This window comes from Aythya fuligula, chromosome 8 (assembly GCF_009819795.1).
Source record: "Aythya fuligula isolate bAytFul2 chromosome 8, bAytFul2.pri, whole genome shotgun sequence".
Classification (NCBI taxonomy): Eukaryota; Metazoa; Chordata; class Aves; order Anseriformes; family Anatidae; genus Aythya; species Aythya fuligula.
In genome coordinates, this window is record NC_045566.1 from 11,620,095 (window position 1) to 11,644,976 (window position 24,882).

At 40.4% G+C, this 24,882-nt stretch overlaps 1 protein-coding gene across 1 annotated transcript in view; it reads left to right on the top strand.

The window, feature by feature from the left end:
- The window catches only part of ST6GALNAC3 (ST6 N-acetylgalactosaminide alpha-2,6-sialyltransferase 3), a 215,864-nt gene that overhangs the window by 71,960 nt on the left and 119,022 nt on the right, over positions 1-24,882 (top strand). The gene's annotated exons all lie outside the window — the stretch shown is intronic.

The window sequence follows — 24,882 nt, forward strand, 5'->3', positions numbered from 1 at the left end:
CAATAGGGCAAGAGTGGAACTACATATTTGTTGCATTTATTTTTATTTGTTTCAGAGATGTAGCCCTTATATTAGATTTTCACCAGCAAACAACACAGCTGCTTTAGTAGGTAGTCCAGCTAGAAAGTCCTGTAAAATGTTAAAAGGAAGACACAGAGATAAGAATTCAAAAGCCGAAACCTCAAGCAGGGACAGAGTTGAAGTGAGCTGTGAAACCTTTAACTCTCTATCCTTTTGGGTTTTTCTTTATAACGGAGCTGTTATAACCTCCCTCTACCAGTCAAGCTTTATTGTTAGCAACAAGAACTGGACTCAAAGTCTGGAGCTTGTTCTGCAGCAATATGGAATGGAATTATTGTGTGCTCCTAACGAGTAACGTGGGGAAAACTTGGGCTTGCACCGTGGGCGTCATTTCCACACTCACAAACATGTGGACTTTGGTAGCACAGTTTCTGATTTTTTAATAGGAATATTTTTAAGAAGCCCTTTATATCTGCAGAGGTAGAACTGTTGGCTAGGATTTAGAAAGCATTGTCACAAACTGTTACTGCATACAGAGCCTCAGGAGAGAGGAATTTAGAAGTCAGATGTCCCTTCCTTAATGTCCAAGTCTGGGTATTGCCCTTCTTGGGGAATATGTTTGTTTCTTTTTCCCCCCACCATGCAGACAAACCTGTGGGGAAGCCCTGTACTTCTTTGTGGGACTTAACCAGGCATGCTAGCAGTGTACCTAAGGCACTTGGTGGTTTGCGTTGGGCTTGTTTGAACAGGGGGGCAAGTGCAGGCATGGTGGCTAACTTGTAGGGGATACGTTTTGTCTTAGAAACAAAAGCACTCAATCCTAGCAAGGGAAAACTTCATTAACCAAGCTGAAATTGCTGGGTGGTGCCTGTTGCCTTCGCAGGCTGATGTGACAGAACTGAGCTCTGCCACCAGGACGTGCAGTCCCGCCGCCTGCCGGTGCTCTTCTCGCAGAGAGGGCCCCAAGGCCCAGCGAAGACACGCGGGGTCTGCACTTGCAGAGGGCTGAGCACAGGTCTGCCTGCTGCATGGAGGTGACAAAGCACTCCGTCCTTCACTCCTTTCAAGCCATGCTGCTGTCCAAGTACGTTCTTTCCTTTAACTGATGCTCCATAGGAAGGAGGCCGTTCTCCCATGCCAGGGCCCTGAGACACATGGGATCACTCCGATCCTTCAGAAATGTGTTCCACAGTTGGTCGATCAGTGTTTTTCTGTCGTTGAAATTTGCTGTAACTGAAACACCAGAAATGTTGGGAGCGGCCCCCTGCGTGCTGCTCATTTTGATAACATTGACGTATCAGATTTGTTAAAGCACAAAGCCATTTGCCTCTGCGGGTTCCTTTGCAAACAGTTATTAATGCTGCTTGGTTACTTTTAATATTACATTTCATAGATTTCTTTCACGGTGTGGGAATGCAACACTTGTAACTGTGTAACACAAAGAAAAAAAAAAAAAGACCAAAAAAACAACAGGAAGGAAAGGCTGAAAGTGGAGACCTGACCTTTCCCAAACCTGGCTAACGGCCATTGCTGGCTGTGGCTGCTGTGGAAGGTTCAGTTTTGCAAGTGCTACGGCTAGGAGAGGACCAGCAGCTTTCATCTGGTGAGAGAGAGACTTCTGTTGTGTCTGAATGGTGATAATGGCAGAAAAGCCGAGGCGCTTCACAGCAAAACACTATTTGATTGAAATAAAAAATGGAATATTCTTTCTTAGTGGTGGAGGCTGAGGAGACTGGGGGCTGCCGGAGCTAAAAGTGTGTCTTTTGCACAAGTGTTAAAGTGACCAGAATAGAGTCACTTCTCACCTGTAAAAACTGGACAATTCAGAATCAGTGCCATGAAAAATTAAAGGTGTCTGAAATACAACTGTGGGAAAGCCGAATGGAAATTAAAAGCCAGACATATGAAGGATTTTATATCCCCACTCCTGGGACAAAAAGTCTTTAAGGATTTTAAAATCATAATGTGATTGATTCTTTATCCAAAGAACAATTTTTTTAAGATTCGGTTCATAAAATTGAAAGTGAGATTTGCATGGAGATAGTTGAGAAAAAGCAGTTGTGTTAGTTTGAATAGGGCTGTGCAGGAGCTGGTTGTTGCAGAAACCATTCTGAACTTGCCAAAATAGCACATCCCAAGGTTTTATTACAAGGAAAAATATGTAATTGAAATGTTGTCAGCTGCAATCAAAAGGAGCAAGGCCAAAAAAGACACCTTGGTGGTTCGGTTAGTTCTGTATTTGAGCTAAAGCAGTGTTTGTTTTTCAAGACCTAAAGCGTGATCCAGACTTACAGCACGGATGCTATTCCATTCAGTGCAGGTGGGGTTACTGAATGACAGCACTCGAAGAGCGCTGCAGCCTTTTAAACTGATAATCATGTTGCTGATGAGACCATTCTGAGAGCCTTAAAGCTGTTGCAAAACAATGGGAATTGTGCCATGGAGTTCAAGCAATGCAGCCTGCTGCAGTGAAATTGCTGCGCGGAGCACGGGCCGATCAATGGAGCCGCGGCCGTTCTTCCCCGGGGGAGAGCTCTCCAGGGGCACGCTGCTGGGCACGGAGCTAAATGCCAGTAAATGAAAGGAGCGAGAGATGAAATTAAAACAAGCTGTTCAGACAGGTCACTGAAAGCAGTGGCAAAGGAAGGCAGCTTGGAGCCAGCCAGTTTTGTGCATACTCTGTGAAAGCAGCCGGCAGCAGTGCTTGAGGGGTGCTGTGTGGGGAGGGGGCGTGCGGGCAGCCTGGCAAGGCAGTGGGGGGACAAACCTCAGTGACAAACGCTGGCAGGCAAACCCGCGCTCTGAAGTTTTGTGCCACCCAAGGGAAACTGTAATGTTCATAGGAACAAACTTACTGCAGCACTTGGGTTACAAGGACAGAGTTACGCTTCTCCTTTACCTCAGTGTGATGTCAGGTTCCAGGTGTGCTGTTCCTCGAGTCAGTGGTCAGATGGTGATTTCTCCTGTTTGCCCCTTAGGAAACGTGAACAGTCACTGGAAATAGAAAATTGGCTTGATACGACTAGAACTGCTTACTAAGAAGGCACCACACAGTCCACTTTCAGTTAAGCAAAGGCAGCATCGTGGCTGTTCCCGGGCTGAAGACTTCACACTCATGTGAGCCCAGCTCAGACCAGTATGTGAGCCAAGCTGAATCCTGCCTCTGTGTGGGCAGAGCCCTGCAGTGATACCCTGTGATGGGAGCTGGTACCTCACCTCATCAGCAAGAGCACTTCTGCATGATGGAATGGCAAATACAGAGGCTTCCATGAATTTCAGTAGCTTAAGTAGCAAGAATAGCATCTGAGCTTTTAAACTAGGGAGAATGAATGCAACTGGAGGGGAGCTGAGAAACTGTAAGCTCTGTCAGCAAGATTTTGTGATAAACACAGCTGTCACCTCAGTGGCTTCATTACTGCATAAATGGGTTGATGCGTGAATGGCCTGGGGTGCCAAGTTTAACAAAACCCATGCTGCCACTCAGCAGCAGGTGAGAGATGCCTCAGGTGAGAGGTTTCTTCCTGGACGTGGCACCGTGCTGTAGCTTGAATGCATGGAGGAAGTGAGATTGGTGAAACAGCTGTAGAAAAATAGGATTAATCTAAACTGACTGCAGACACAGTTACCTCATCTTTCCTGAAGACTAAGGTGTGTCTGAGATCTCAGCTATTTATGGTCTTGTAGTAAAAATAGTGAACATACTTAAAGAATCTCCTGAAGCTACCAAAAATACTTGAAAGCATGCAGAAAAGCAATGATAAATGAGCTGGGGAGGGAGGAAGAGAAGGTCAAAAAATGGCTTTTGGGGGATAACTGTTACCTAGCCAGTCACCCTGACAGACAAATCCAAAAATGTGTTAAAGCTAGTTGTCTGCTGCTGTCCACCAACATTAGCCTATCCTGATATTTTTTTTCTTCTGTCTCCTCAATGTTTAGTTGAAGAAAGAATGAATTCTAATCATAGGCTTGGGAAGCTAAACCGGGAGTCTGGCTGTAGTGAAGAATGCTACTTTCAGTGCAAGGAATTGTTACCTTTATTCAAGGAGGCAAAGTTCCTAGCTTTGAAATTACGTGTAATGCTGTGATTTTTGTAACTGTGGCTGTTAGGCACGGTAGTAATTCAGATACTCATTGTACTTGCAAAGGAAAACATTGCAACCCACCAGACAAAACGAATAAGCTCTCTGAAGCTCGAATGAAAATTTGCTCTGGCAAATCACGACAGACAGGCATTGCCTTGTAATGTGGAAATCACATGAGAAATTGTACAGGAGAGATGAATAAGTACGTTGATTCTCTCCTAAAGTCCTTGATCTGTTGGTTAATACTTTTTAGTACGTTTTTATTTATTTTTTTTTCCAGTAAAGACTTCCGGTGGTGCACCAAATCTACCACCAAGTCTGTTCTTTGGAAAGATGTTACGGCAACCAAGAAAAATTTGGTCAATGCCAAAATTCTTGACCTTAAAATATGAATTCAGTGACTAAAACCAGAGAAAGATGACAAAAGATGACCTTTTAACCTTGTTTTCAAAACACTTGCAATATTGACAAATCCTTGATCAGAAAATGGTTCTATAATAAATGGTTATTTCCCTAAAATAGGAAAAGAAAGCATATTATGAGGTACATGAGGAGGTGGGACATATAAAGGATAAACTTAGCGAGCCTCATAAAACATCTGCTGCATTGGACCCCAGAGGGACGGCCTTTTGGGACATCCCTGGAATTTTAAAATATTTGCACAGAACTGTTTGAGGTTTTATCAAGACTTGCAGCTAGAGAGAGTGTAGAAGCACATGAATATATTTATGTTGTCTGAAGTAAGGCACCAAAGCAACTGTCATAAAAGCAGACAAACCTTGCCTTACGTTGGATATTATTGATGGAACAGGAAGGACTGCTTATTAGAGAGGTGGGAGTAAAGCCTTACTTTTTTTTCAGTTGGTAGAATATTATTCCTGAAGTCCAGGGTGGTATGTATCTTGAAGGCCCTTTAGTTGACAATGCTCCTCGTTAGATGTTAACAGACCCTACTGTGTATCCTCACCGTCCACAGTGCACCTGCAGATTTATGGTCTTCTCTGTGCTTGTCCATTCTTTGATCAGTGTCATCTTTTTTAAAACAGAAACAAATGAACAAAAACCTTTAAAACATTAAGGGATAGCTGCAGTTGAGTAGATTGGATGTTAAAAATACTGTATGTGATTTTTTTTTCAATTTATCAGTATTGTGAAATACATTTGATTTATTTTTAGGCTTAGATGCCTCACCACATGAATCCACTCTAAATGTAATTGAGTTCAGTTACTCTCGTTAGGCTGTGAGTAGCAGGACGCAGTGACACTGCATTGCCAAGCCAGTGCACTACATGTATAATGCAAAGATGTTACCAAGTGATTGCTAGACTAGACCAGACCCCAAGTTCTGAAGTCTTCCAGGCATCTCAGTTAAGTCTCTTGTACTTTGCTATTATTTATGCCTGTTTTTCCCCTTTTGCTTTCCCTTTTTCCTGTATTTTCACTTCTTCATCACTGTCAAAATGTGACATTAGCCTACATGTGCACTCAGAACCACCAGGGCAGAAACATTCAACATGCTGAGTGCAGAATACATCCAGCATTGCAGCAGAGACATGGCTGCTGGGATAACCTGAAACTGAGAAGTACAAGGAGAAAAAGAAACAACAACCAACAACCCCCAAAAAGCCTTCTTTAGTGAATTTTATTGGAAATATTGACTGCTATGTGGGCTGAAAGCCTGATTCTGTGTTCTTTGGTGAGAAAATTACAGTGAGTTATCTCACCATCTGTGATACTCATGTGGACTCTTCAGAGGAATGGCACAGTTGTTATCAATCAAATTGCTTTATCAAACAGACCTCTGCACTATCAGAAGAGTATGTTCACAGGATGAAACAGAGAAAAATATATAATGTATTACTCTCACCTTTTCCTTCTAACATGCTTGGGTCCTTGATTTGCTGCTGCCCAGGAAGGCAGGTTTGCTGAATTCATGTGTGTAAAACACTTGAATGCACATTCTGTGTGATACCCTCTCAAAATGCTTTCACTCAACGATGCCCTCCAGCAGTTGTACAAATCTGAAATGTAAGTCTGTAGGTTGTAATCCTTTAAGACAGCTTTCTCAATCTTCTGGGCTGAGCTATAATCAGACAGCGTTTTCAGAACATACCAAACCAGTCGGGAGCAGGCGATTTCCTACACATTAAATGGGCTCTTTCAAGATGCTATTGTTAAAATCTTAAACTAAAATGTTAATTGGACAATATCAGGCTTCTGCACGTCTCTGTCTCTTTTCCTTTCTTTAAATTGAATTTAACAATGGAAATGTTTCTCAAGCCAGCTAGCCAAAGCCTGGGAAATGCAGAACAGTTTTCTCTAGTGAATCTTCTCTGTTTTTCTTCCGTTAATTAAATATTCAACATTGTAGCATCCTCATTTCTCACTTGTTTGAACTGGATCAGCTTCCATTCTCAGAACATTTCAATGCACCAATTCATTGTAATCACATTGCTGCCTTGAGGATGTATTTAAGCACATCCCTGGGAATAGAAACTCTGCAGTTCTATACACATGCACTGTCTATCTCCCAAATTCAGGATTTTTTTTTTTGTTCTCCTCCACCCAGTCCTTGGATACAAGCCTGCGATGCACCCAAACTTCACGTACTGTATTTTTCTCATCTCCAGTGAGATACCAGAATTGCATGGTTGTCTAACAGTGTTTGTTTGTCTGTTTATCAATCTGTAACTTTTATGATTAATGAAAAAGGTATCAGACCAATGAAAATCAGTGACTTACCAAAGCTCTAGTATATGCAACTTTCATTCAGTTCATGAGGATTTTAAATACTACTTAATTGTATCTTAATCTTGAACTGAATTCTTTTCACACAGATGAAAAATCAGGAATAGTTCAATTGACTCGACTTACAATGCATCCGTTAGCTGGTGTGCATGAAGAGAAATCAGACTCTGCCAGTATAGTGCGATTGTGGAGCTGTTTGTTTCATGTGATTTAACAAATATTTGTGTTTTTCCTCTTAGTTGCATTAAAGCATTATCAAGTAAATCTGAGGTATGTACATATAACTGCACATAGGGTTCTTCTAACTTCAGCTAGTTGTGTCTGCAGAGATACTGTGAGGATTCGAGCTTCTTTACAAGATCAGCAACATTTGAGTAAACAGCTTTTTCTCCATGAGTGGTGATCTAATGTGTCCTTCATCCTTCTTGTACATTGTTGCTTACCTGCTCTCTTTTACTGTTCTCTCAGCATGCAGGATGGCAAATGATCTGTCAAGTCAGGAGCTATGTGCATCCACTGGTCAGCCAGCAAAATGTCAAGCAAAATGCTGAATAGCTGAGTTGTTCCTATCTGACCTCAATTTTGGTCGTTGATCTGATCAGCTGCTGGTTTCTCTGCTGGGAATTTAGTTACCTCTGAGCTAAGAAACTAGCTTAGCACTTTCTTGATTTCATTGAAATTTGCAAATGAATACTTAACTTACTAGAGGTAGAAAGGATATGTAACAGAGAGATGAGTTACAGCCAAGCTATGAACAACCAAAAATAACCCATGCCCCAAACCTCATGTTAGCATATTTTCAGCAGTGAGTTCTTGCATTTAAGGTGCTTGCTTCCTATAGATCTTACTTTTCATGTAATAGTGAACTGGTTAATACTTATATTCTTCCAATAAACGGAATTAAAATCGTGTAACATGCACTCTTTTTCTGGCAACAATTTGAGAAAAGAAACCTTTTCGGCTTGGCGGGATTCAATTCTATCTTAGCTCCCGTAAAGTGTTTTTCTGGCCATGCTGCTCAGTATAGTTACAACCATGAATTCCTGCATGGCCCTGGATTTGTTATAGAATTTACTAAAGCCAGCATGGAGCCAGAATTAGAGTATTGTAGCCTACTTCACTAAATAAGTCTCTGAGGGCTTTTGCTGTTACAGTGTACTTAAGTACTACAAAAAATTATTCAATAGTCAGTAAGCTGGATCCTGTCTTACAGTTCCTAAGAGCTGGAAGCTGCCAAGACATGCTCATAAATGCTTGTGAAGAACAGGTGGACTATGGACTTTCTCATCCTCAAGTTTGTATATACATGAGGAAAAACAAATCTTGTAATTTGTCTTTACTTATGATTTGTGTTAAAATTGTGATGTCCAAGAATCAGTAACAAAATAAAGAAGAATGGTTACCATCTTTTATTGGAAATAATGCTTACACAACCGTGCTGTTTATCTGCCTGTTCATCTGTCTAGTTATCCTCTTTCCCAAATAACTTCTGCACCACTTGATTGTCTCAGAGCTACTTACAGTCCCAAAAGTTTTGTGATCTTGAGAAGAGGGAGTCTCACATTAATGTCCCAGCTGAAGGAAAGCCAGGCAACGCTGAGCTGTAACACATGCACTGTTTGAGAGCAGCTGCCAGCTAATCAAGCCATATATAATTCCTCAATAACTACAGTGTACGCTGTCTCTGGCCTGGGGAGAGTGTCTTCGAGGACGTAGTTTCATTATTTCCATTATTCATGGAACATCTTGTAATGCTAAATGATATACAAGCAGTAGGAGGAAGATGGAAAATTCGTCCCTGTTTGATCATAAGCTGCAGAACCCTCCAGGGACTAATGAGAGTAATATTGCTTCGTGCTACAGTCTGGGCCCAATGGCAAATGGAAGTCCACGGCTAGATGCAGATGGGAAATCATCCATCTGCGCTCCGGCTGCCTTTGATCTGACACAACGATTAAGTGATTGCAAAGGGCGAGCAGTATATGTGTGCATGCACGTGCACATGCATATATGGATATCCCGGCTCTTGTACTCATTTCTCTAATTTACAATCCACATGGAAATTGAGGGGATGTCTTCCTTCCATTAGTAATGTTATCATCGCTGTTATATTCTGAGGCAGCGCACGGTTTGTAGCGGTACAGCATCTTTCCCATGAGATTCTTCTGTTTAAATACCCTCCTTTTGTTTGAAGTAAGACACTTGAAGTTTCATTTCTCTTTCACTCCTGCCTCCTTCAGATGTTAAAGAATAAGGTATCCTATTAATTTTGCTTGTAGGAATTCATTCTGCTCTCATAGGACCATGACTGTGTTTGAAACTGTGTGCGCGTTGGGCGGGCAGTGCTCCTTTGTTCTCTTTGTCACTGTGTGCCAAAGTGCTCTAATACCAGCAAATGAAACATTACGTCTGTAGTATTTTTATCACACTGTCTGAAAGACCAGCCAGGAAACCAATGCATCAGGAGCAAACAAGATCAGAATGAGGGCCCTTTGCTTGATGGCAGCGATGTGCTGCTATCCAATGCCCGGTAGGTCTGGTTCCCAGCTCTCCTACCACTGCTGCCTCTGCTGAAAGGGGACTTAGGGAACAAATGCATGGGGTGAGCTTGGGATGGTCAAAGCGGGAAAAAAAAAAATAATCAAAGAACAAGAAATGAAGGCATGGGTTTAGAATAAAAGAATGGAAAGGAGAGGTGTGGGTAGTGAGTTTCTTCACCTCATCTGCAACCCCCTGATTTCAAATTTCTTTGTAACTGAGCAGTCCGAGTGTGCCATCAGTGGTGCGTGGCTTTACTGGAGCATCTCTAGTATGTTGGGTACATTCTTCTGACACATCCTGTTCTTTTGACAAATTTAACATCAGATTTCTGGAGGTAGCTGCTTACTGCACCTGCAGAGCTCTGCCTGCATGCAGGCTGCTAGGGTTGCTGTGGGTGTTGCTGCTGGAGTCTGGGCAGAGATTGATCTTCTGTACACGCAGGTATTTGTTCTCAAAAAGCAACTGTGCAGCAAATAAAAAGCATTTTCAGATGCTTCTGTCTCTTTTCGTGGCTTGTTCTCCATTCATCTCTTGGTGCCTCATTCTTAATGGCTTCGCTAATAAAAAAAAGAAAATCAATTTCACTTCACTAGATTTCCCAGAGAGATAGCAGGAGCACGGGTGGTGTTTTTGGTGGAGTTTATGCTTGAAGCTTTGCTATAAAAGAGCTCCAGGCCTTACTGAATGCCAAACCAAACACTTCTGCCTTGGGGTTGAGGGTTTTACTGCAAGACCCTTCTTCCACTGACCCTCTGGGGTGCACATTTCGTTTGAAATCTGCTGAATTTAGCATCTGCTAAGTAGAGTGTCAGAAAAATGCAGTATTTCCCCCAAGCAAAAATATTCTTGCTTAATGCCATCAAGCTTAGTGCTTTCATAGAATTATAGCCAAAGCAGTTGTGTTTCTCACGTTCTGTTGCTCAATATGTTGTACTACACAGAGGTTACAACTAACTGGGGATTCAAGGGATGGGAAGAAGGTTCTTTCTGTCTTCCATCCAACCTTTCCATATTTAGTCCAAGTTTTCTAAATACATGTTCTTTAAGCCTGATCTTTATTGGAGTCTTGGGATATGTGGTTCTGAGGTTTTCAGGTCAGTGATCTGCGTTTGTTCTGTATGGTGGTGAAAGCTTGGATGCTACCAGGCAGGAAGGAGGAATCATCATGTTAGGGAATGTCACAGTAGAGCTGTGTAGAACCCTTTCTGTTGGTCTGTGCTTGGTGTGTTCCTGGGAGCCTGTGTGTGCACAAACCCGCTTCTGTCCTTGCTTCAGCTTCTGAAACAGAATGTTTTGGGAGTCTCTCTGTGTATCATAAAGATGTTTCATGGATAAGTGCTCCATCCATCACAACTGAGGACGTTTTGCTATTTATTAGACAGATAGTGCAATGTGACATACAGCTCATCAGAAAACACAGTAACTAATTTCCGCTGAAAATTTACATGTGAATGCAAGATTCTGGTCTTGATTACTTCCCATTCATTGTTCAGCAGATGTTATTGCTGCTGCGAAGATCTCACAAATTTTTAAATGTAGGACATAGGAATCAGATATGTGTTTGGGACAAGATCTAATCCAGAATCTGTAGAAATTGACTTCATGTGATGGAAAGGTGAGGAAAAATTGCAAACGTATGCTTACATATTTTATCCATCTTCCTTACGACATGTATTTATTGCCAGATACTGTGTAGGGTTAAACACTCGCCCAAGGCCGTACAGTTTGGCAGCAGACTAGGTCCCAAGTGAAATGACTTGTAAGACATGTTTATTACATGGGTATCTGCTACTTGAGTGGCACAGTCCTTCTCACCTTGAAGATTTAAAATTCAGAGATTTTTACTTATACCCACTTTTAATTTGTGGTCATGTCGAGCCGTACTACAGACTGTATGTAACAATAGCAGTACATATAGTTTTCTTCTCCTCCTTCCTGCAGCGCTCCAGGATGTTGGAGTTTGTCAGATGATGTATTCTTAGAATTTAAGTCTAGTGACTGGAAGTTCAAGGCTCGCATCTGCTCAGAATAATATTCCTGGACTATTGCCTATTAATTATTCCCCCACAATAGCTTTGCAAGCAAGTATCATGGGTCAGGATGATTTACGCTTCCTTGAAATTAATCTAATTAACAGATAATTTTACTATTGTACTTTCTAAAAAGATGATAAAGTTCAACAATAATGGACTCTACTATGGATTTTTCTATCTATTAATATCGTTATAGATCAAATTTGGTGATCAAATTAAATCATAGATGGGAATTAAAAAGCCTTGATGAAATGGTAATTTTTTTAAAATCTCATTCCAGTACTGTTGTAATTGTGCTGCATAGGAGGGGAGAATAAAACGAATCAAACCTAATTTATTCATTACTAGACAATTGCATAATTAAAAAATCAAATTTTGCTTTTAGTGATATGCTTGCCTTACCTGGTTTGAATCTTGGATAGCGTGAGTAACTGGAAAGTTTTGCACTCGTTTGCATTTTGATCAGGCTGTTTTTGTACCATGGCTATTATTGCAACATTTCTTTCCCTCTGATACGATTTTTAATGGGTTTTTAGTTCAGCTTATTGGCCTTGTTGTTTCTTAACAAGAGCTTTGTTTGCACTCGATGTGGTTAAAACAAAAGAAAATCATTTACCCCTATATAATAGGAAGCAATGCTTCACCCCCAGGCAGCAGCCAAAGCTGCTGGAGGATGCTTTTGGTGCTGGTGGCAAAGGGTCTCTTTTAGGTTCTTTATTTCTTGCATGGTGCAGAAGTTTCTCAAACTGAGCTTGTGTGCCAGGACTGGCTGTTTAGTTGCCGTGTAGGTTTTTTTTTTTTTTTCCTCCACTATATTTTTGATTTATCAAAACCTTTCTGATTCTCCTGTCTTTAAGGTCTTTGTGCAGTAAAATAGCATGTTAATTTATCTCTATATAAATATCTTGTGGACAATCTATTCTGTGGCCAGGGAAGAGAGAGAAAGCTTTGAGATTTTTAACTGAAAAAAGGCTTTCATATAGATTTTAGTAGTCTTTGCATCACCAAAGACTGAGACATTGGGTGTGAGAGAGGAAGCTGCATTACTTCTCTATTTCGTTGAGCATCTAATAACAGTAACAGACCAAAGCGGAAGATGGGTAGCACATGCCTTTCTGTACTTATTGTCATTTAAACTGATTTTATCATCTGCAGTTTTATTATGCCACAAAATCTCTTTTCCTTTCACTAAAGGGACATGTCAGCTGCTGTCTCGTTGAGGTGACAGGCTGAGGCTTTTAGGAGATGACAGCTCTGGAGCTCAATGGGGAAACAAAAGGAAGAAGGATGGAATAAAATGTGTAACCCTAATATACTTTGTCCTCTAATGCTTTGTACACTTTTACCCTTCAGTGGACAACATATGACATTCCGTGGTACAATCTTTGTCAAAATTCAAGAGGCTAAATTGTTTAGCATGAGAAGTGCACTTTGGTTAAAAAGAAAATGAATATATAACATGATGCAGCTGTGGTAGATTTTCCCTTGTGGTACTGCCTGTGTGCACCGTGTTTCCCTGAGATATTTCCTAAGTGATGTGAGTTAAGGCTGGCTGTTGTAAACTGTCTTTGAACTAGTGTCTAAAGACTAAGAAATGGATTGAAACGCTCTTTTCAAGACCCATTTCTGTAACTTACCTGCCACTTATTTTTTTTTCAAAAACCTGACCATGAACCCAACAGCTGCTATTATTCCAGCTGCTGCAGCCTCTTCTGTCCTGCCTGGCATTGCTGAGACCTGAGCTGTTCTGAAAATCTGTTCATGAGAGCTTTCTAGAGGTCACTTGGCTCCTACCAAAGGTACATTTGCAGAAGACTCCAGGGCTGTTGTAGTGTTGGCAGAAATGCCATTGGACTGATTCTGGATGTGCTGACCACTCACAAGGTGCTCTGGAATCCGAATGAAATGGGATTGTGAAATATGTTAGCTCAGGGAAGTTGGCTGGCTGGTACACACCGGTGAGGTCCCTTTTGAAAGACCAAGTGCAAGACCTGTAGCCAAGGAAGATGACATGAAAGCAGAACATGGGCTAAGAAAATAGTGTGCCAGGAGACTGCAGGACCTGTGCTGTTGGAAAATGCAAGTTTGGTTCTGTCAGCTTGCTGAAACTGGCTGAGAGGAGATTTGTTAAAGTTGGTTTTTGAGAAAGGATAAGACTGGTTATATACATTAAATGCTGTCTGTTTAGAAAACTGCTTCTAACCTAGTGGCCTTTCATTTAGGTTAATATTTTCTAGGTAAATACATTACGAGAAAGGGGTGTCTGCAGTAATGCCTCCAGAGCTCACTCCTAGGCAGCCTTTCCCAACAGCATGATACACTTCCAGGCTTAAACAAAGGCTAAACGTATTAACACAGAGCTGAAGTACAGAAGTCTGTGAGCATTGTAGCCACCACAGTAGAGGTGTCATAACAGAAAAGCAAAAGCCACACCTTCAATAAAAAAGGGCCACGTACCGGGCTGCAGAGGGAATGGAACTGGTTCCAAAAAGAGAGATGAGATTAATCCTTCTTTTCATCATGTTCAATAGGGGAGGAGAGACGATGCCCTGAGGGGGAATTTAGGATGGAATTAGTCAGAAAGACAGAGGAATATACGCAAATGGAGGGTAGTTAGGGAAAACATGAGAAGGTTCTTAAAAGCAATTCTGGAAAAAGACACTGGCAGGAAGGCTTTAGAGTTAAACAGGAAGCTGGGGCATAGCTGCAGAAAAACGGTGGGTATAAAGAATTAAAGATGGAAATTCCATAAAATAAATGAAAGAGGAATATTCAAAAACAGTAGTATTGGATAGCAAGAAGTTTCTGCCGCAGAGGCTCTCTCTAGCATAGCAAAATGGGGAGCGCTCTGTGAATTTTGTAAGATTAGGGGGTCTAAGAATGGTCAGAGGGACTGACCTTACATGTTGTGGCTCTCAGTGAGGTAATAAACTTTCAGGCAAGAGAAATGGAGTAAGAGCAGCTGAAACTTGACTTGTGGCATTTGTGATGAGTGCTGAATGACCAAGAATGCACAACTGAAAATATCAGGATTTTGTGTCTTGGAACATAAACACCTGAAGTTGTGTCTTAGAGTCAAAAAAGTTTTTGGAGTCCCAGCAGACCTAGGGTTTAAACTGATTAAATCTATTTCCTAGCACTGTGGAGGTGGTTATGTGTACAAAAGCAGGGAAATCACAAAGAAATATTTTGTTTGTTCCCATGCTGTTTTTGGTTTTGTGAAGTATATAAAAAAAGATCTAATAAAAAAGGAAGTGCATCATTAATTTTGGCATTGAAAGCCAAATGAGGAATGATCAGCTGATTAGTGATGTGCATTTTGTTCCTTAACTTCTCCAGCAGTGTGTGAATGTCACATTATGTAACATTTGCAATGAATAAATCTGGAAATGAAATAAGTTAAGATGGATCTTTGTATTCCTCCCCTGACTAGTGGACAACTTGTCCCATTAATCTGTATAGCAGTCTTAAATTAAGCAAACAGCATTATTTGTGGAGATTTATGGATGAAAGACTGAGAGGCTCGCTGAGGAAATCTTGGGCTACTTTTTTCTGAGCACTGCGGGATAATTGTCACAACATACAGTGATTGGAGCAGATCATAAAATACTCCCATAACTTGTAACGACCGTACGAAGTGCTACAAACCCAAACATTCTCACCAAGGACACAAATGCAGCAGGAGCTGTTTGGGCACACGTGGCCAGGGGGCTCTGTGCTGCCCTGATTAATTCAGCTGTCGGTAATCGCAGTTTAAGCAGCACTGGGGTAAAACTAGAGGTATAAACTGATTGCTGTTACCTAAAATAAAAACATCATACTGTGCTGGCATCAGGGCACTTTTGCAGACTGAAGCCAAGGAACAGAGCAGAGGTGACTTGCCCGAGGGCAGGCCATGGAACCAGAGCCACCTGGGTCCATCCCTCAGTAGAGGCGCCTCCTTCGTGTCTTGAGCCCACCTCATCTCCTGGAGAGCAGCCCGCAGATTGATAGGGGCACTGTTGCCACTGTCATTTTCATTTACAAGCATACAAAAATTAAGCTCAGTATGAATGTTTTTTTTTAATTGCTTTTGTTTGTTTCTTGCATGCAAATAAGGAAAATGTGCGTGAAGGGAGCTGACAAGTTTGGGCTCATGTCTGACACCCCCTCCATATTTCATGAACTAGAGGATGAAAAATCGTTAGGCACATGTTTTTGTCACATTTCCACCAAAATGGACAGTGTGTGTCAGCAAAATGTTCAGCATCACCTCTGGTATGCTGGCCAGATGTGGTTTCTTTTTAGAAAGCCATGACTGGGATGTGTTTGCCTTTCACATCTAGCACTCCTGGTTTTTAATATAGCTTCATGTCCAAATGTATTTCTTATCTAAGCTTTATTAGGCAGAGATTGATATTCTTCTGTAAGAATTTTCCATAGGGTTTTCCTTGTGCATGTGCTAGTTCAAAGTTGCATTTTCATATGAAATACATAAGGCTTTTCAAAGCAAAAGTAGAAGCACCAAAAGCCTGGATCCATTCAATGACACTTGCAGATTAAAATAAAAGGGTAATATATATCCATTGTATCAAAATGCTAACTCAGTGAATATCTTATCTGCTTTAAAAATGTAAATCTTAGATTTGATTAGATTATCTCTGGAGTAATCTATACCAAATAAATGTCTTCCTTTCATGTGATTTGTCAATGTTTATAATAGGTCTGTACACACAGCTTTCACCATTATTTTCCAGGCAATAAATGCAGCCATGCAGAAAAGCCACCCATAAATGTCAGAAAACAGAGAGATTTTGTTGCATTCCAAGGGCTTTGAAGGTCAAGTTCAATTCAGTTAGCTCACCCAGCATGAGAGGAGTAAGATATGATGATGGAATGTGTGTTTGGCCAGGATATATATGTTACTGTCCCTGTTCTATTCTATCAGGGTAACAGATCAGAGAGAGATTAAACTTTACTGCTTGGAGGAATTTCTTTCGGAAAACTATCAATTTTTATGATTTCCTCTAGCTCCTATTGAGATGCTCTGCAGAAATAATGAATCCAAAGAATTTATAGCTTTTAACACAATGGAGATTGGCTCCTGATTGTGGCTTTTGGGTGCTATTCCACCACAAGTATACCATTAAACTGGGTGTATTCACAAAATATGTCTCAGATCATGGATTTTATGGTAAATGTGAAATTGTGTTTTGCTTCTTTCTGATGAAAACAATTCACACAAATTATTTTCCTAAGTCCTGGAAGGGAGAGGTCAGCACAGAAGGCAAAGATCGTCCACTGTGGATTTGTCGCTGGGATTCAGAGCGGCCAAGGAGGCTGCTCTGCAGTGTCCCACCAGGTCTTGCTGTGAGCTTAGTGCTGCCTTCTTTTTTCTTTTTAAAACAAAGTGAAGACACGATCAATAAGACTCATAATTAAGTTGAGGCCACTACCTTGATCCGTGCTTTTATTGAGTTTCAGTGCCCTGATGTAAGCAGCTCCCTAGTCAGCTGAGGAACGTGTTGTCAACTTCTGAGTGGTACTGGAGTAGCCATTCTGGTCTCTAACTGTAACGCTGCATATGCCTTGCTGTTTGGAGAGTCTCTCTTCTGATATCCTCTTGCTCATGCTTTCCAAGGATGAATAATGAACAGACTGCTACATGGAGAAGGAATGCAATTGTACCCAACGGGCAAGAAATTTTCTTTAAGTTCATGCTAAATTGGAGCATTTTCCTGTGACTGTATCGGGAGAAATGAGCTAAGCAAGGTCAGACTGTGCCAGTACTTAAAAGGAAAATATCTGCCAAAAACGTATAGGCCATTTGCCCTTCTGGGTTAGTGCAGACACAGCATCGCTCCGTGCAGCACCTCCTACAAATGAATTTAAAATGGGGGCCTCCCTTCAATTTTTCACTTCGATCACCAACCTGTTGGGTCTGCCCGTGCATGCATGGTGTTTAACACAGTTGATCTGCATCCTAGATGGAAAGCTCTGTGCTGTACTGCTGTGATAATAGTATTAATCTGCATTGCAGCAAGGTACACTGGCCGTCTGAGGGTACCTAACACAAGACGAAACTGAAAAATGACTACCTGCTCCTGTTTTCCCTCCCATGCTTTTGAATAGCAGGTGTGCCGTGGCAGAGAGAACATTCAAAGCAAGTTTCCAAAGGTATCGACCTCGGTGTAGGATGAAGCTGATGTGAAGGGCCAGAGCAAGAGTCCTGCCAAGCAACAGGCTGGGCAAGATCTCTTTTGTCTTGCAGCATTAGCTGGCCTGCAGAAGGAAACTGAGGCATGAGGCCAAGTTTTGTTAGCTTCAAGTCCAGCATGGCAGCCGGGGATCTTTACATAGGATAATTAAATGGAGGAAGTTTGGACTTGTCCAGATGGTGGTAGGCAATTACATTTCACTTGTGTGAATTTCTGGTTATGCAATTTTTGCTCTGTAGCACAAACTTTCCCCTGCAGGTAGAAGTGAGCTGCAGGCAAGTGAAGGTTTCCAGCAAAAAGCGTTTTCCTCACAGATGTGCAGCCTGAGAATATGGAGTTGGTACAACATTTTATTTACTCTAATTTCTTCTGCCTCCAGGCTTCTGTCATATGTTTAATTTTATTTGTTCATTTTTTTTTTTCTTATCTAGAATTTAGTACTTCCAGAGGTTCCATCATGGTAGCGTGTGCTAAGCATATATGTACGTGATTAACGGCTGCTCCTCCTGCTGTGTACCAAAGGCACCGAGCATTTTACTGCTAGGAACAGAAATTGAATTTATCTCACTTTGATTTTATAAGCTATCACATTCTATTTCCTGTAATTTTTTGAAACAAGAAATTGAGTATTTCTGATATTTCATGTAAAATAATAAAGAAATGCAATAGGCTTTTAATAAGTATATCTTTATATAGAGAGATCTACATATCAGAGGTCTGCTGTTATTTTTTTTGCTAAGAATCTTTCCTGATGCATCTGTAGGGCTTTCTGTTGTTGCCTTTCTTCTAGTTTATGTATTTTTGTGTCTATTTCTTGTTGAAAGAACCAACTTTCTGCAAGGTGTTATTCATGAAAATGTTGGCAGCTACAGGGTGTCTGGCAGGATGCTTGTGACACCACTCAATAATGGGTTCACTCTGAAGATGTTGCCTATCATGAATCTTCATCTATTTCTACAGAGGAGAGAGAGGTCACCTCGGTGAGGTATACCTGGCAGGGGAAGAGTTAATACTCAGACATGGGTGGTTTTTCTTTGAACTTTTTCTCAGCAGGTGAAAAATAGCTACAATCAGGTGGTACTTCAATAAGTAGTAGCAACCAACTGCCAGGTTGAAAGATCACAAATTCTTATACCAGCAGTTCTATTATAGGGAAACACACATCAGCCTGCGTGTGTCTGAGAGCTTGCCAAGCTATTGATAAGAAGAGCTGGGCAACAATCCAGTTTATTTATTTATTTTACACACACACACAGAAAAAAACCACCAACCACCATTTGAGACTGTGCTGCAGATGCTTCTTTTTCTTTTCTCTCTGTAATACTGCTCTATCATGCAGAGGCTGCATTAGTATTTGTATGTTATGCACCTACAGCTGCTGATAAAGTTCACCCTATTTGTGAAGGACATTGATGAATCAGTAACAGCAGTATTAGATTAAATATTCCTAACAGATCTTAAAGAATGAAAAATCAACAACCTTATTTAAAGTGTGCTATTTAAAGTGTGCCATGGATGTTTTAATGGGCTAGATCTTTTAAGCTACCGGACGGCTTTCAGTTTTAACATAAAATGAAGTTGCAGGCTGGCAGAAGGCATCCTTTGCTCTGAAGTTCAAGTTGCCTTGGTGGTGCAGTGACTTGCTGCTTGTGAACATTTGAGCTGGGCTAAGGATGCGTTTGTGCCTTGTTGGGAGCAGGAGCTGTTGGCATTGGGTATCCTAGGCCAGAATTGGGCTACTGAGGGAAGCACAAATCCACTTTCAGGTAAGCAAGAAAAGAGTGGGAGGAACAATGGTCAAAGGATAAGAAGTCCTGGAAAGCCTGAAATCACTTGGAGGGGTAAGGAGGTCTTCAGACAAAGAGAACTCCTCCTTGTCCAGCTGTCAGTTAAGGGGACAGGGGAAGAGTGATAGAGATCAACATCTGGAATCTGGCAGTGCTTTGCAATACCAACAGTCATCCTGTATGTGAGCACAGAAAGCTTTTAATATAGGCTGCTGCTGCTACATCAATTGTTTGGGCAATAATTTGTCTGCTGATTCCTGTTTTTCTTTATTTAGTAGCTCAAGTCAGATGTGTTTTTACAGTGACACGGAAGCTCTCATTTGTCTTACCTCAGTAAGCCTGAGCACTATGTGCAGATTTTTGGCTTTTAATGAATGAGATGTTTGAATATGTTTTATTTTGCTGTGGAAAACACTGTTGAGCTGTTATAAATCTAGCTACATCACCATTCATTCATCTGTGACTGAATTGAAAATATCACGGTGAAAACTGAATTATGTAACAAGTTCTCAATAACTGACAACAGGAAAAGATGGATGGTGAGCTGTGGTCTTGAAAGCTTTTCAGCAGCATTAGCTACATGTATATAAAAGGCCAGAGCCCCCCTATAGGGGAGGCATGAGGAAAGTAAGGGGTCTCCTGTTCATGCCTGCTCGAACATCTTAAGCCATGAACGCAGTCCTGAGTCAGGGAACATGCTTAGAAGAAACACTTCCCAGGCCATGCATACAAGCTGTATGTTTCTTTCATCATACCTTTTCTACCTACTTTTATGTACACAGCATTTGTTGTTTCTGTAGCACTGATCTTCATTTCTGCTCTTACACCTCTGCTTCCTGGCTGCTTACATTCCGGTTTCAGCAAAGGTGCCCTTTTCCAGAAAATATTAAAATTTTGCTTTAATCTTAATTTTACTGGGTTTTGAACTCAAACCAGATCTTACTTCTGATATAGCCCCCTACCTGCTTTGTTCTCTTCTCCTGAGAGAGAAAACATTGACAGCCCTCTCCCGTGGAGCCTTTGAACATATTCACATTAACTTTCACTTCTGGAGGAGAAAAAAGTAAATCTTCAGCTACCGATTTTATGCAAATGTTGTTTGATACATGTCTGTTTCTAAAAGGATGTTTGCTATCCAGTCTTGCTCCCTCTCTGAAAAGTTTCAGGCCCCCTGCCTGAGTCTCCCCGAAGCAGCCCTGTTAAAGGGAGATTCAGGCCAGAAGGAATAGCTGGAAGGCGTATTTATTGCCTGCACTGGTGAAATCAGAAGGTATGCTGAAGTAGCATGCTGAAAGAATTTCATTTTATGCTCTGTTGTAACAGAAAGCAGTATTTGAAGAGGATGCTGAAGACAATAAAAGAGAAAATTAAATAAACTAGTTTTTCCATATAGTGGTCTACAAAATGAAACAAATTCAGTAAGTGTAACCATTATTGTTTTCAATTGGTATCGTACTTGAATAAAAAGCCTAAAACCCTGCATCAGTCCCATAATAATAGTAGTTTAATGTGCAGAGATATTAAAAAAGTGATTGAGTTATTCACTATACCTGTAAATTTTACTGCGTATTGTGTCATCTAAGATACTTAACACTCATGTAACTCTTTACCTTTCATTTGTCCTTCCAAGCACAGTGTTATCATGTATCCATGAAAATAATGGAGAAAATGAATGCTGAAAACATTGATTTCTGAAAAAAAAAAAAAAAAAAAAAAAAGCTATTCTCAATTTCTGTTTGTGGCATAGAACTTTACTAGTTCCAATGATTCTTTACTAGAGTCTTCCATAATATTATGTTCAACTTTGGCACTTAAAAATTTCAGGCAGAATTAATGGAAATAATAATTCTGAGAGACAGAATTGTTCTAGAATAAAACTTTAGGAGTAGATTCTGTTAATTTTTTTTTTGGTGATATTGAGGAAGTTGCTTTCAGCATCAGTTTATGCATCTGTGAAATGGGTCTTTACTGTTAATCTCACTAGGATGGGGATTTATTATTGCTTATAAAGTATTTTGACAGTGTTTGCCATATCATACATCAGAAGTGGCAGAGTATTGCTGTTGGACTAGAAATCATAATAAAGGTATTACTACATACCTCAGTAAAATTTACAACTTACGAAATTCTCTGCTTATGCTGAAAATATTGCCTTTCTTCCTCCTTGCTAGACATTTGTATACAACACAAAAAATGTTTGTGTGTCATTATTCTATCAGGTATTACTGAAGTGCAAAAAAGGGTCTCATCTTCTCCACACTTCTTAACAGATTATGAAAGAGAAATGACTTAAACTCACTCAAACTGGCAAGTTCGTGCCAAACTGAAGCTAATGAATCACCCTGGCACTGGTAAATAGCCAAAACCAGATGTTATGAAGGTTAGAAATAGTGATAGGAACCACGGTACCAAAATACAGATATATATATATAGATATATATATATATATATATATGTATATATATATATATATATATATATATCTATATATATATATGCCCACAAAAATATTGTTAATGTTTTATTGCCACCAAGTTTTTCTTGAAATCCCAACCAGCATACTGTTATGACAGTCCTGGTTTTATCTCATTCCTTCTCCCAGCAATATAAATATAAATTTAAGCCTTAGAAGTGTGAATCATGCCTACTGCTTTCTGATTTCCATATACACACTAGACAGAGTCAGTCTGGGATTATGTTATTGTGGATATTGAATAAAAAGAGTAGAGAAGAAACAGTGTAGTTCAAGTGTCGGATTTTTGCTTGGGGGGGGGTATCACATATGGCAGTACCTGTGTTCTAGTCTGAAAGGTACACACTTCTTTTTTTTTTTAACAACATCAAATGACCATGTTAGAAACAGCAAAACATCTACATTAAACTCGTTAGAAAAACATAAAGATTGGCTGAGATTTTTACAGAGGATGTTTCCATGCTAGAGAAAATTTCTTCTTGTGGGAGACAGTTTGCATCCATGAGAAGTTAATTTTAAGAAGGAAAAAGTTTTTTTCTTTGCAGAGTGTCTAGTTAACATTTGTTAGGTCTCCCAAATGGAATGATTTTGTAAGTGTTTAAAATGTTGCTGCAGAGCAGTTTGAGATGGGTTAGAGTCTGGTATTCATCCATGTACATAGCTCCGTGCTTCTTGTCATGTCCTAATGTCTAGTAGAATTCCTGGAAGCTCTAATGCTAAAATTTATTATTATTATTATTATTATTAATTAATTTATTTTTTCCAGAGGAAATATGGCAAAATCTATTTGTCTGCTGGAAGGGAGATTTTACAGGAAGTGCTTGTTGACAAATAGCACCTGTTTTTTTCTTTCTTTTTTTTTTTTTCTTGAGTAGGTAAAGGAGGGAGGAACTTCAGGAGAAGCAATTCTTTTAAGTGTCCTTTAGAGTACTCTTGGCCACAGAGCAGAGAGCAGACTGCCTCACTTGATCTTGAAGAAGGCTAAAATTATAAATAGGTGCTTCGTAGTTTTAAAATGTTTTTTCCAGTGAAATTTATAAAGCCAGTGAAATTCCAGTTTGCAGTAGTGCTTCCTTCAGAGAATGAATACTGTTAGATCTCATGGCTTCAGTAAAATCTGCAGTCGAACTGAATCCTGAATGCACTCGTCCTTTGTACAAGTTGTTAGGCAGGTATTTGGCTTGCATATGCCAAGATTTTTTTTTCCCCCAACAATTGTAACAGATGCCTCAGTTCCTTTCTGTTGTAAAAATTCCTTTCTCTCACTGTGCTGTTGTGGTTACTGCAGGTTCTTTCTAGCTCAGCAACATACAGAAAAATCTTTGTTGTTTTCTTTTTCAAACCATATTTTCTTAAATACCAAAACAGAAGAAAGCCATACTTTTCTTTTCTCGTGTTGTAGTGCATTTAAAGAGAAGGAATATAAAAAGCGCCTGGCATCCTAATGAATGTGTTGTGGCTACACAATCTGACTTCTTCTGGGGTGGAGGTTCTTTGAAAAGCTTCCTATGTGACGCATGCAGAGCTGATCACAACCTTTTCAAGTTCGGAACATCTCTGTACAAAGCAAAGCAAGATAAAAAAAAAAAAAAAAAGGCATTTGACAAGCCGTAAAGTACATCATAAAGTACATGTATGTGGAAATCAGATAGTGGCCTCACATAGGGCAGGGTCACTTTTTCCTGTTATGGACATTTTGATTGAAGTGTGCCCATGTAGTGGAATGAGTAGCTAGATTCCCTTTTAAATATTTGCAATCTTTTAATTGAGATTTGCAATAAATAATATGACTAATCTATGCTCTTTTTCACTGCTTTACGATTATCACTTGTGCTGCACATCTTGGCTGCTCTTAACACTTACAAGGCCCTGATATATAGCTAAACATTTCTGTTTCCATCTGGCACAAAGAGAAGTGACACAGAAGTGCTCCCCAGCCAGTTTATTGCAATTTAATGTAAATCTGTTATAATGCAGCTGATGAAAAGTGCAGTGGCTTCCATAGATGCTGAGAGCTGTGATGGGGTTGTGGCTGTTACACTGTCCTCTGAAGATTTGCTGGGTTTAATTTAGCATTACACAGCCATTAGTTGACTGAGATTCCTCGCTGAATCATGTTGCCAGAACACTTCTCTTCATCATCCTCTCCCCTTTCTCCTCAGTGACCTCATTCACCCAGCTCTCCCATCTCGGTCTTTTGTTTCTTCTTTCTTATTAATTGCAGCCTCCAAATACCTTGAAACAGATAGAGCCATGCAATTGTGCCATCCAAACCCTGCCGCAAGGCACTATTTTCTCAGCTCTTTAAGTGCTGATACAGTAATATCCCTGCAAATTTTCTGTGAGCTCTTTGTGATCCTCACAGTTTTCGGTGGCCAGACGCTGACCCGAAGCACGGCAGCGGTGCCTGCAGGCTCTGTGCAGGAGCACATGAGCCTCCTGTGTCACGTTCAGTACAACTTTACGTGTTTCACTGGATGCTTGCTGCGTAAATATCATTGTTTTTTCTGCTTGATGTTTTGAATTTGAGTATCTTCAAATGAACCTCCAAAGAAGAAATTCATTTCTTTTATATGGTGGGTGTCAGAGCTCAGCTTTCATCCCTCCGCCACTATTGCAGCACCTGTGATCTCATGGCCTTCATGTGCAAAAACAGTCAAACACGTAAAGTGCTGGCTCCCATGGGTTGGTGGTGTTTGTAGACAGGAATTATGGGGATCAGATTCTGCCATCCAGCACTGAGGGTTACACTTAGGTAGACTTTTAGGTTTAAAATAAATAAATAAGTCTCTTTGTTATTGTTTAGAGCGATAGAATTAAACTCACTAGGATGACTGAACTGTAGCAAATTCGGTAAAGCTAGAAAGTTGTTGAAGTACTGTAGGAAACACCTGGAAATGATCATTGCTGCATTCTGTCAGGGAGATTGTAAAAAAAATCACCTTTACAATTGAGTATCATACCACAAAGCATTACTTATGCCAGCTAACCCTTTTTGTT